The sequence below is a fragment of the Engystomops pustulosus genome, chromosome 1 (genome assembly GCF_040894005.1).
Source record: "Engystomops pustulosus chromosome 1, aEngPut4.maternal, whole genome shotgun sequence".
NCBI classification, from domain to species: Eukaryota; Metazoa; Chordata; class Amphibia; order Anura; family Leptodactylidae; genus Engystomops; species Engystomops pustulosus.
In genome coordinates, this window is record NC_092411.1 from 199,442,684 (window position 1) to 199,456,785 (window position 14,102).

The 14,102-nt window shown below is 35.6% G+C and overlaps 1 protein-coding gene and 1 long non-coding RNA gene across 3 annotated transcripts in view; one reads left to right on the forward strand and one right to left on the reverse strand.

The window, feature by feature from the left end:
* GRID2 (glutamate ionotropic receptor delta type subunit 2) overlaps positions 1-14,102 on the forward strand; it is a 716,446-nt gene that overhangs the window by 671,958 nt on the left and 30,386 nt on the right. The gene's annotated exons all lie outside the window — the stretch shown is intronic.
* Positions 4,311-14,102, reverse strand: part of LOC140070843 (uncharacterized) — a 44,478-nt gene continuing 34,686 nt past the window's right edge. The window contains exons 3-5 of the long non-coding RNA XR_011849004.1: positions 8,769-8,974; positions 6,455-6,537; positions 4,311-5,275 (exon numbers count right to left, since the gene is read on the reverse strand). This is a non-coding gene — a long non-coding RNA (uncharacterized lncRNA). The remainder of the gene's footprint in view (positions 5,276-6,454; positions 6,538-8,768; positions 8,975-14,102) is intronic.

The following is a 14,102-nucleotide window of genomic DNA, read 5'->3' on the forward strand; positions in this document are numbered from 1 at the left end:
AGATGAGAATACGCCTTTAAAATAATGAAATATTTACATTAATGCGGAAGTTAGTTATTTTAGATATTCAATGAGAATGAAATAAATGAGCTCAAATTTGAATAAATATGTTCAGTTTTTAACTCTATACAACTCAGGAAACAGACCATTTTCATCACTGTTTCTAAGAACCAACCTCACATTTAAAAGAAAGCATGTAACCTGCATTTTATCTCTATTTTAGTGATCAAGTATTCTGATGTCTGCTGTCAAAAAATAGCACAACAAATGGTATAAATTTACGCTGCCATGGTAACAACATCTAACTAATGACCACATTTAGAAAAGCTTTTAAAAACGAGGGGCACCATTTGGCACTCACCATGTATATTTTTCCAATAATTTGTTTCTCTATATCACATTATGTCCAGCAAAAGCATTCATCTTCTCCTTGAGATTGCCTGTTTCAAGCAAGGTCATGCAAATAAATGGAAAATTAAGCCGCTCAAGAAATAAACTAGAACTTGTAATATGAAATTTGAAGTATCTGTTCATTATTTTTAGTTATGAACATTACCTTAGATTCTCATTAAAATAATTCAGAATATAGCAAAATGTATTTTTGGATACAATTATGAATGTGTCCTTGACATTCAATTAGAATTTAGCTATATTTTAGGAATTGAAACTTTTTGCTGAGAAATATGATGAACCGGTTCCATACCACTGGTACCTTTTGGTCCATGTTACTTCTGTAAAGAATATCTTTAAACTATTCAGAACAGAGCAGCACTTCAGGGAAAAGATATGCAGAATATAAAAGCATTCTAAAAAATGCACATATTTTTGTACATGGTTTAAATAACTAGGTGATACATTGACTTTCATCGAAGAAGATTTAGAATAAAAGTTATCTAGTATCTTCCTATGTTACCTTTTTATTAAAGCCAACCTGTCACAATGAACATAGTAAATTATAGTAAATGGTTGTTAAGCGAAATGTTGTAGAGCTGAGTAACTGAGCAGTCTGATGCACGGGACACATGGGACTAATCCACAACCATTTACATCAGCAGCAAAGTAATTGATTTCAATTAAACTATTATTTATACCAGCATTACAAAGCATAATTGCCTTTCAGTAGTGCACTGACGCACAACCTTTCAGGCCATGCAGCCCATCAGTACCCAGTGCCAATGAAATACTATGGCAACTAGGGGGCAACTATGGCACAAAGGGCAGTTACAAAGGCACACACTGTCCACCATTTGTATTTGCCCTTTTGTAAACCCCCTTTTGTAATTTTTTGACATGTGGTACAATGTGGGCTGATAGTGGGAGCCCCCTATGCCTTTCAATCTGCACCTGATTTTGTGATAGATACTGCTATTTTTTTCTGTGAAGTCACAACTCACAGTACACACTAGGGATATGGGACTTTTTAGGCACAAAAAGTCTCAAATTTCACCACAAAGCCAAGTATATCATAAATTGGATGCAAAAAAAGGACACCAGCCAAGTGCAAAAAAATATTTATCAAGCCACCAATAGTGATAAATTTCCACCTACGTGTAGGATTTTGCTCAGCTTAGAATGGTCAAATTTTTTAGGAAAAGTGGGCGTGGCTTCTTCAGTTTGTTCAAAAAGTATATCAAATGTATTTCACTCACAGTTTCACATGAAAAATGACAAAATATATGTGTATAGTGTGACTTTTCATTTGACTTGCAAAAAATCAAACCCTCTAAACTTAGTAATAATATTGCGCTGGTTGGAAAAAAACAAAAGCCAAATAACAGAGCCAAGGAATCTGTTAAATAAGGAACAAAGAGAGCTTAAAAGTCACGAGTGATAAATGCCCCCAATGTGTTTTGTAATCTGCATGTCTCTGAAACAGCTGAGGCCCAGGGTTACGTTCCAATGAATTCTGAATATATCCTTGCTAATAACCTTGGCATCTTATGGGTTATACAACTCCCTATTCCACGGCTCTTTTGCCATACTGTATAAGTTTACTGCATTCATTTTAGCAGTAAATAATTTACAAAAATAATTTCAATGAAAACCTGTGATATTTACAGATGGGACATAGAAGAAAGGGTTCACAAACATTGGATAAAACTATAAGAGTTGTCCCTTTTTAACAAGCTAATTGATAAGTGTCCTACTACTGGGACTCACAATATTTATGAAAGCTGGACCTCTACCAATCCAGAGAATAGGCTTTCTGTGCATGTTCAGAAGAGCAGGCATGCGGCTCCACAGTCACTGCTTCGAAGCAGATACTGCACATGCACATGCATATGCACAGAACTCCAGCTTCACAGACAAGGATAGCTGGGCCCCGAAGATAGGTGGAAGGAGTATCAAAGAGGATACTGGGGCGCGGAGTAGCCGCGTCGTGTAGCCTCAGCTCCGGCTACTCCACACCTGAGTAGCCTCTTTAAAAAATTAGCATATTAGGGAAATAAAAGTTAAAAAGATACAGAGGACGTGAGAATAAGCCTTAAAAGGGCTATCCTCACGTTCAATAGAGGCACCTACCACCCGATCTATCTTAATAGGTAGATCCGTGGTGGTAGGTTTCCTTTAAAGGTTATTTGTGGTAGAACCCACAATAATCATTAGAAATAGACACCCCAGTTTCCATTTATGGCTGAAAAGCGAGACTTCTATTTATTCTTTTTTACCATTAATGCTGCTGAGTGGGTGTACATTTACACAGAATTACACAGAATCTAATTTGCATAGAATTAAATTTAAGGCTTACATAAAGTTAGTGGTTCAGCTACAGTAATTTAACAGTGCTGCATAAAATATTCATTTCAAAGTAGTATCAAGTAGTTTTAACCCATGTAAAGATCTCTGTGTGTAGGCCTGTTTTCTACATAACAAGTATCACTTTGCACTTTAATATTCCATGCCATAGGAAGAAATTCCATATGCAGTGAAATTGGTGGAAAAGCGCATTTGCGCCATTTTTGTGTGTCCTTTATTTTTTGGCTTTCACTGTGCTCCGCAAATGACACCTCCTTTATTCTTTGGGTCAGAACAACCATGAAGATACTAAACTTATATAGGTTTTAAAGTGTTTTAAAAAAATTAAAACCTGTACAAAAAACATTTCTTCATTTCATCTTCTTCATCAACTTTTTCATACTTCGGTGTATAGAGCTGTGTGAGGTGTTTTTTTGTTTTTTTTTGCTGCACCCCTGTAATTATGGCCAGTATTCTCTTCTATCTTGCTAGATGGAGACACTTCTCTGTAGTATCTGCAAACTCCTACAAACTTCTCCTGTCCTGCTCCGAGCTGCTGCTTTTGCAGATTGTTTTGTAAATAGAAGGTCATGAACTGTAAACAGAGGTTTCATGTGGTGTCTGTAGGGTCTACTGAGCTTTTGTGCAGAGCAGCTTATCCTCAGCAGACCCTACAGACACCACATGAATCCTCTGTTTACAGTTCATGACCTTCTATTCACAAAACAATCTGCAAAAGCAGCAGCTCGGAGCAGTACAGGAGAGAACTTTGTAGGATTTAGCAGATACTACAGATACTGCAGATACTACAAATACTACAATGCTTGCTTCTCACTTTACGACCCCTTCAAGCTGGAGTGTTTTTGCACCTGAATGAAAAGTTGCTAATGATGAATGATTATTAGGCACAGCAAAACATCTGGATTGGTAGGATAAATGAGTAAAACATGGTTATTTTTGCTGTATGGCTAGTTTGGTGTTTCTTCGCAAAAACAGTGTGACAGTATGAAAAGGTGCAAAATCGACAGAAAAAAAAAGTGATATATCTGGCCCCGTGAGTTATGTGGGGATAAAAATATAAATCCCCATTATAGTTATATAGTGGTTTTATGGAGCGTTATCATAGTAAGCCAAGTTTTAGGATATGTAATGTTCAAGGGCAATGTTTGTCTGAAAAAAATCTGAACAGATAAAGGTTACAAATCTATTAACTTTCCATTGATACAGAAACTTTTCAAAATATTCCACCTCATGAAGAGCTTTACATGAATACCACAACACTTTGGCCCTGAACCACCTATTTTATTTTTCCTGAAGCTTTCACTTGAATTATGTGAATGTATTCCGGAATCATGTCATTCAAAATGAAAAACAACTATTTCTGACTTTAGTTTTATAGATTTTACTTAAAAATTATGTTTTGGATGATACAAATGTCAGTACAAGGATAATTTATTGAATGTAATATTCTATATGATGTTTTAATACTAGATACAATATGAGATAATAACATCAACTAAATCAATCTTAGGTTATAATATTTTAAGGTAAAAACAATATTAAACAAACCACAAACCTTGTATATCGTAGCTTATTGATGTTTATCAATATTACCAAGGGCAAACATATGAATGCCAGATGATAAATGTGACCGTGACAACAATTCTTATTTCTCCATGACAACAGGTCAATGTGTACCTCTTATAATTTAACATGAATCATAGCCATCAAGGAATGATGCATGCATTTATATGAAAAACATTAGCTAAAGCTTTGGTTGATATGGATGGATCAAATGTTACTGGCCTCCACCTAAGGTGGATTGAGTAAGTAGGTAGGGCGAGTCTGGTGGGTTAAGACGAAGGCCCATTCCACAGTTGCAAGTGTGATGCGATGAACTCGCATCACACTCACAACGCGTGCTGCCGGGATCTCACAGCCCAAACACTGCAAACCGGAACTGAACTCAGCATGTCAGTTCACTCCCGGTTTGCAGCGTTTGGACCAGGAGATCCCGGAGTGTGGAACGGACCTTAGGGCTCACTGTCTCTGTGTCGCTTTTTCTGTTTGTCTTCATTTCAATACTGTAATAAGTAAAAAATAATCTATAATAAGTAAGGGACAGTTTTCTCTCTGTTATGTCTTTAACTGTTAGCATAAGTTATTGTGAGCCAAAACCAGGTGAAGAAAATACACTGATGTAAGATATGATAGAAAGGCATGTACTTTTTCTGTATGTTTAACCACTGGTTTTGGCTCACAATAACTGAAGGAAATAATTGAAAACCTAATAGGAATATGAACTAGCACAACACAAAGAAGAATGGGGGTCATTTATCGTGTTTCCCCCTTCTCTGAGTTCTTTATTGCGCCTTTTGTGAGTCCATTTTTTGCACCCAATTTGTCTTTTTTAAATAAAGGGCTTTTGTGCCTTATTAGGCGCAATTTTATGTGCAAACCATACCATTACTTTTCCTACGCATGGTCAGGACTAGTCTGTTATTGCGCAATTATTTGCACCGATATGGGGCGCGAACATCTGGAAGCAGAAGAAACACAAAGAGAAATTAGGTGCAAACCTGCTACACCGTGAACATCAGTAAACTGCTGAAAAAAGGCGGAATAAATTGTGCAAATACCCCAATGTGCTCAAAAAGTCACTAAAAAGGCATATCAGACTAAAGATAAACAATAAATCTACTCATTTCTCCCTTCTTACTCCTGCTAGGGGGTAGCAGAAACATGTCTAACAATTATTTACCATTGAGTTATATACCACTTATTTAAAGCTTTCACTTCGATTGTGTGAATCTTCTGCAAATCATGTCCTTCAAAATGAAAGACAACTTGTTCAGACATTAGTTTGAACTATTTTACTTAAAATGAAGCTTTGGATGAGTCAAATATAATCAAATATCAAGTAGCATATACACAAGGACAATTTATCAAATGTAATATTTTATCCGAAGGCTTAATAATTTAGGTTACACTTTATATATACAACAATATACAACCTTCAGAATCCATCATGATAAACCAATGATACTTACCCATAGATCCGGGCACTGTGACTGTGGTAATCTACATATATTTATTATCCATGGCCTCCTTCCTTGTAAAATATCCTTTTAAAATTATGCTAGCCTGAAGGGCTATTGGGGCATTACCAGTGCTGTAGCTTCACAGGCTGTTACAATGAGCAGAGCATGTCTCTTCTGCTGCCGCAAGATTACTCAGGCAGAAGGAGGGAGAGCAGGTGTTGGGTGAGACATGTTCTGCTCATTGTAACATTCCGTGAAGATGCAGAAAAAATTTAAGTTGATTTTTAGCAGGAAGGAGGCCATGGATCACAAATTTAAGAAAATTACTACAATCACAGTGCTTGGATCTATGGGTAAGTATCCTTGGTTTTTCATGATGGATTCTGATAGTAGTTTTGCCATATTTACAACATAACATTTGTTAAAAAAAAACTGTTCAAAAAGATTATTTTAAGAAAATGGTAACTTTTTGAAGCCAGAAGGTTTCATATTTTGTTCATAATTTCAAAAAAATATATTTTAATGAATAGCAATCTTTTTAGATTTTACTCTTTTTTTAGCTTTTGGGCAGAACTCAAAATACTCCTTATATGAAACATTTTTCATAAGCAACATACAATTAAAATCTTCATAGCATGAGAGAAATTAACACTGCTTTCAACAAAGTTGCTATGTACCTTTTAATTAAGATTCCACTTTCATGTGATCCATCAATCTTCCCGGACAAAAATAACCCACTTCCTTAAGATACAGTAATAGTCTGTCAAGAGTCAAATTTATATTTGTCATCATTCAAAATAGAATCTTTCATTTTTATATTTTTCACAGCCTGTCCATTAAGTATTTAACATAAACTGAACTTGATATTTTGCATAATATAAAGCTTCAAATGGATCACAAAACTAAATTATTATCAGTATTATTATTGCAGTAATGTACACAGCCAAACTGCATTCTTTTTGTTGGCTTTTCTTTGCCTGCTTCTAAGCCCATTTAGCCACAATTCTAGATTCAGAGGCAAATTGAAAAACGCATAGCCTAATCTTACTGTTAAATCAATATTGCTCATCCAGAGGATATTTCATTGTGAATTTAGCATTGTGAGAGAGAAAAGAAAGAATATTTTGGATTATTGGTAAATTACTGTAAATGATATATGTACATCAATATCTGAGAAACTAGGAAATAGAAAAGGATTGCTGGAAAATACTAAATATGCAAATTCATTTGTATAAAGTTGATAAGAGCCATATTATGAGTGAGTCATTAATTTACAGCGTGTGCTTATTTTTGATGCCATTTTAATCACAGGTTTTGCTCTATTGCATCTTCTAATAAATAGAGAGATCAAGAGTTTAAGCTTAAGCTACAGCAACTTTGAAGTGATATATAAATTGGTTTTATGAAGTCAAGTAGGCGGAGATTTTAACATTGAAGTCAAGCTTTCCCTGGCATAAAATGCCCCCTTTGCCCTTTAATAGAGGATCCTGACTCCAGATACATTATTGATCAGATCTTGATCAGATTTCAGATCAGAAATCTGGCGCATGATGTCAATTACATAGGAGGAGGTGTTTGACTTTAGTGTTAAACTTTCCACCTCCCTGATTTTACACATCTCCCTTACATATAAAAAGAGGCCACCAAAAAAGATAAGACATGTTTTAGGTTTTAAATCTTGATGCATGGTAAAATGTTTCATTTGGCAGTGAGACATTCCACTAATAACCTGAAATCAACTGTAGGAATTCCATTTTTTTCTGAGTATACTGAGTATACATGTACATATAGAAGATAATGGCGATAAAGCAGGACTCCATTAGAAATAAGTGAATGCCTTCATAGAGAAAGTGAAATGTTGCTTGTAGATTATGGTGGAATAAAAAATAAAGTGCTGCACAGTGGAAGAGATAGCACTGTGACTTTTTTACACTGTTCAATGGCATGATGAACACTAAACACATATTAACATGTGGAGCAGCAATAGTTTGCTTTGGCTTATTTACACAGGACACTGCAAATTGAATGTTGAAGAACAGAGTATTTTGGCAGTATCTTCTTGTGTACACAGCTCAATGTCCTGGGGATAATCCTATATTTTTGACTACATAAAAGATGTAATCAGCCAGACAATGAACATTTGCCTGTTCTTCATCCCGTTTAGACAAAACACTTGAACCCAATAATGGTCCTAATTATTAGGTAGTGAAAAGGGTCCCTAATACATTTATCCTGTAAGAGATTATAGGGCTGACGAACACAGTCACAAGCCTAAGCCAGAAGTGCAAGGAAAAAAAAATTAGAAAAGTAAGAACAAATAATAAAATAATAAAACAAAATCATAAAAAGGCAATTAAATACAAAGCAATTGTTTTATTGTTTCTTGGACATTGATGCCAAAAGATCCTGGTGTAATGATGTTGTTTGTGCAAAAATGCCTACGAACGTATAGAAAACGTACTTTTTTCTGCACTAATTAAACATAAGATTCCCGTTGTAATTACAAAATGTCAGCTTCCTGAATAGTTTATTGTTTTAAATGACAATATCATATCTATGTAACGATCACTTGCTTACACAGAATTAAGCTCTTCTTAAAACTTTCCAGAAAATGATTTTATGAAACATAACGCATTGATTTACAGATAACATTTCAATAAAAGGTTGTAAATATGATATAAAAAGTATAAAAAATACTTCTTCTCTCACATAATAATGTAAACATGCTTTAAATGAATGAAAATACTACAGAAGGTAATGGTGCTTTCATAATGCCCACACACACATACTCTTAATAGTAAATTTTTATTTATATCTACCTTGGAGACCAAATTAAAGGGGTATTTCCACAAAGACACATTTCTTAAAATACTAATATTTATATATATATATATATATATATATATATATATATATATATACATACTCAGGACGGCAAAATAACATATTATCTAATTCAATTACACAGAATTTCACAGATATAATTCTAACCTGTGTCCATCAGTCCTGCCATTGTGTCTTTTGGTTGCCCATGGATCCGACTGTAAACTCAGTCTTATTTATTGTCTGGAAGGTTTTCCTAGTTTGACTAGTTAACTTGCATCTTCTGCACTGCAGTAACAGGGGGTGGGGCAGAGAGTAGCAGAGGCTGAGGCATTTCCTGTCCAGCAGTAAGAAGAGAAGATAAGTATCTTGATCTAAGGGGGAAGGAGAGGATATCAGAACTGAATGTGTGCACAATTGGTTAGAAGAGATCGGAGAGCCAAGTATTTTTATAGCAATATTATATCCATCTCATGTCTCTGATCTGTCTCATCTCTCTTTTTCTGTGTGAGATATAGTTAGAATTTCCTGAAGCTAAAAAAAAAAGGATAGCTATGCACTGTACCATGATAATCTAAGCACATTGTCAACCACAGCAACAGGAGAAGGGTTCATACACATGCATAGCACAGAGGAGTCAGGGTGTGTCTAATCAGTTAGTGCCCATCCACAGAACTGAATCTTACAGAGAGCGTCTGATGCAGTGATTGGAGCAAAAGCAGAAATAAAACTGAGTAAAATTGCAATGTAAGTGGTTAAAAAATATCTTCACTAGGGGATTAAGATATGAGGACTTTCTTTCATAGGCAACCCCCTTTAAGAAGCTCCCTTTTTAATTTTTTTGTAATTGCTTTAAAGAAATGCAACTTGAAAAACAATTATTTCCAATAAAATGAGAGTCCACAAAAAATTCTGGGTAATATACAGACCCCATCATAGTTAAAGGGGTACATTAAGCACTGAATTGTAGATGAATTCTAAAATACCATAAAGATCAAAAATATGAACTCAAAACAATGGGGCACATTTACTCACCCGGTACTATCATGATCCCCGCTGTGCGTTGTCCGACAGTCATGGACTCCGTGCAATTCACTAAGATCATGCGCCCGGTTTCCTGCATGTGTCACTTCTCCACTCCGACGGATCATCCGACGGCCCACTCCCTGATTTCTGTTGCATGAAAGCCGGTGTTGATGCACTAAAATCCGATCCCGTGAGACACAATCCCCTTCTAAATGCCTTAGTAAATAAGCCCCGATATGTAAAATACTTCCAGTAATTTGGATCTGTAATAATATATAACTGGTTGTATTATTTTGCAAAAAGATGTAATTCTGGTGTAGGTAAGACCTTATTCAGACACATAAATATTACAAATAAAGGGCTCTGAGTGCTCTGTTTGTACTACTTGTATTGGAAAGCAGTGGGACCCCGAAATAAAAGCATTAACACTTACTGAGGTGCACCCGAATATAGAGTAAATACTGCATATACAGTAGCAGTGTATTAGTGATATACAGTAGTGTTGTGGTCTGGTCGGCTAAAGCAAAATTGGTCTTAAATACAGAAATCCTTGCTTTTCTAAACCCACCATACTTTGCTTTGCTATAGCACTTTACTACAGCACAGTAAACTAGTGGTTTAATGCATTTAATCAGCAGAAGAAACAGACACATCTTAAACAAATGGTGGTGTCCGTCAAAGTACACAGTGTAGAACCATTGTTTTTCAGGTATAAAAAGAAAAAAAATTGTGATTCAACATATCAACATATGTACATCAACAAAAACAAATTGACCTTTTGTAAATTAAATCATGTTAAAAATCATGTTAAAAATCATATGAAAACTTCAAAACCTTCTAAAACAGCAAATGATGTCAATAATGCCGACACATGGGCATTATTGAATAAATTACACAATATAAACAGATGCTCTAGAATTGCTATATTTTGATAAGAAGAAAAATTACCAAAACAAACACTTCAGGAGAGATGACAGGTCCTCTTTAAAAATATTGCTGACATGTGATGTACATGTCAGCAATATTTTTAAAGAGGACCTGTCACCTCTCCTGAAGTGTTTGTTTTGGTAATTTTTCTTCTTATCAAAATATAGCAATTCTAGAGCATCTGTTTATATTTGTGACATTTCTAGAAAATTATCATTAAATTCACAATATGGTTTAACCCGTTGTGGTATTTCTTTTAGGGACACTTCATACAGAGATATTTGAAACTGATTTTCCACCTGAAAATCTGTCAATTTCTGTAACAAAATTCACTGTCAGCATTCCAACATAGATTTTGCCATGCATAACTCATATTGCGAGCAGCTAAAAACATTCTGGTCTTCCGTTGACTTCAATAGGAAAATCCATTGTGCAAACATGCCCAGTAAATGTTTATACAGTTCTATTAGAGGCCTACAACACCATCCGTCATAAGAAAGGACATGATCCTTCCCAATGTGGCAGTGACCGCCCTATATCACTCTTAAATGTTTAAACTGTTTGCTAAGTTAGTCGCCAATACAATCAAAACAGCACTCCCTTCCTTATTAACCCCTTAACGCTGAAGCCACTTTTCACCTTCCTGACACGGCCCATTTTTTCAAATCTGCCCTGTGTCACTATAAGTGGTTATAACTTCGAAACGCTTTAACATATCCAAGTGATTTTGAAATTGTTTTCTCGTGACACATTGTACTTCATGTTAGTTACAAAATTTTGGTTGTATGTTTTGCATTTATTTATGAGAAAATCAGATATTTGGTGAAAATTTGGAAAAATTCTCAATTTTTCGAAATTCAAAATGTTCTACTTTTTCCACACATGAGTCATAACACCAGAAAACATAATAACTAACATTCACCAAATGTCTACTTTATACCTCCGTGGTTTTTTATACATACTATCATTTTTGTAGAATGTTATGGGGCTTTGAACGTTAGGTGCGATTTTTCACATTTTCATAAAAAAAGCAAAATCCTGCTATTGAGGGACCTGCTCAGGTTTGATGTCACTTTGAGAGGCCTAAATAAAAGTAAAACCCCATAAATTACCCCATTATAGAAACTACACCTCTCAACGTACGTAAAACGACTTTTATGAAGTTTGTTAACCCTTTAATTGGTTTACAGGGGTTAAAACAAAATCGGATGCAATTTTGAAATTTTTTTTTTTTTTACTAAATTAATGTGTTTTTCATAAAATGTACAAATTCTCAGTGGATAAAATACCAAAACGCTCCACAAAATTTGATACCCAATCTCTCCCGTGTATAGTAATACCCCATATGTGGTGGTAACCTGCTGTATGGGCACACGCCAGGGCATCAAAGGGAAGCTGCGCCATTAAGAGCAGATTATGCATTGTCACTTTATAATGGCTATACAATCTTTATTTTTTTGGCAATTTGGACATATAAGGACTTATTTTTTGCGACATGAGATGAACTTTACAAATACTTCATTTTAGTGGGTCTGTAGCTTTTTGATGAGATTTTATTAACTCTTTAATGTATGGAGGAAAAGAAAATTGTCAATTTTGGGTTCCTTTTTTTTGTATATTTTGGGGGTCGTACACCATACTCTAAAAATACTATAATATTTTTATTCTCTAGATCACTACGATTACGGTGATACCTCATTTATATAATTTTTTATATATTTTACAGGAAAAAAACAAATATAAAGAAAATCTCCTTTGTTTTTGCATCGCCATCTTTTCGGAGATATAACTTTAATATTTTTTTGTTGACAGTGCTAGTTTAGGGCTTATTTTTTACGTGTTGAGTTGTCCTTTTCAGTGGTACCATTTTGGTGCACATAATTTTTTTTTATCACTTTTTGGAACATTTTTGTGAAGGGATTTTATGAAAAATTCGCGTTTTGTTATTACGGCGTTCACCGTACGGGTCCAATAATGTTTCTGACTTATTGTACAGATTGTTACGGACGCGGCGATACCAAATATGTGGGGTATTTTGGAAATTTTCAGGTTTTTTCACTTTATTAGATGTGTATAGGGAATGTTTGTGTTTAGGGGGACTTTAACTTTATTTAATTAATTATTTTTATTCAAAAGTGTGTTATTAGTGTTTTTTTTTACCTTTTTTCTTTACTTTTACAGGTTAGCTTGAACAAGTGATCCATTGATCACTTGTTCAAGCTATTCTTCACCTAATACAGTGTAATACAGATGTATTACACTGTATTATGTGACACACTGAGCATGCTGCGCTTGCTCAGTGTGTCACAGCCGGGTCCTGCCAGAAGGCACGGACCCGGCTCCCGGCAGGAGGATCGCGCAGTCCCGGGGCTGCGATCGGAGCAGCGGACCTCCCCGGTAAGCGCCGCGGGGGGGTCCGATTCCAGCTAAAATGCCCCTGACACACAGCGGTCAGCGCGACCGCGGCGTGTTAGGGGTTAACACCCGCGATCGGAGAAATCTCCGATCGCGGGTGTTAGAGGCAGGTGTCGGCTATAATATATAGCCGACACCCGCAGCTTCTGGCGTCGGCTCCATTCAGGAGCCGGCGCCAGAAGCTTGACGTACTATTACTGCATTTTGCGGGAACGCACCTCCCGCCATGCAGTAATAGTACGTCAAATGTCGGGAAGGGGTTAATGATGAGTAAGTGGGTTTTGTTACAGGCAGAGAGGGTAAGGATAACACTCTCCATTTCCTCCACATTATCCAGTAAGCCCAGCGGAAGGGAATCCCATTAGCTGTACTCTCCACTAATGCCAAAAAGGTCATCAACCAGGGAGACTGGATCTATCTGCAGGAAAACTGGGTTCCCAGCTGCCCTTATTAATATTATGCCTTTGTATTGCTCCCCATCAAAAGGAGTTCGGGTTAACAATACACTCTCTCCCACATTTGATATACCCAACGGAATATGCAAGGGCTTCCCCTTCTCCTCTTTCCTTTTCATTTAGATCATGGAGACAACTCCCAAGAATATTAGGTAAAATCATTTAATCCAATTGAATACAAAACTAGGTCTCTACAACCTTTCTTTGCTTAGGACCCTCGGTCCTCCAATAAGCATCTCTAATAGGCATTTTACAACATCTATTGTACATTCCATTATCACTTTATTTATGTTCAAACTCAGAACAATATATGTTAATTATCGTTGTATGAAAATATGCACAAACATCGCTGACTTGATGATCAGATTATTGTTTTCTGTAATGTATCATTGTATGCAATGATTATACAATAACAAAATTGCATTGTATTTGTTTTCAATATTTCTAGTTGTTCATGGCAACCAATTAAAATATTCATGAGTACTGGTAAAATGAAAGCTGAGCTGGGATTGGTTGCCATTGGCAACTAGAAATATTCTGACTTTCAGACAGCTTGATAAATCTGCACCATTGCCTTGAATCATAAAAGAATTCTCAAAAAAACAATAAAAAGTTTTTAAAAATAAACAAAAAACTAAAGAAACAACCTCACATTTTATACATAAAGAAGAATATAATG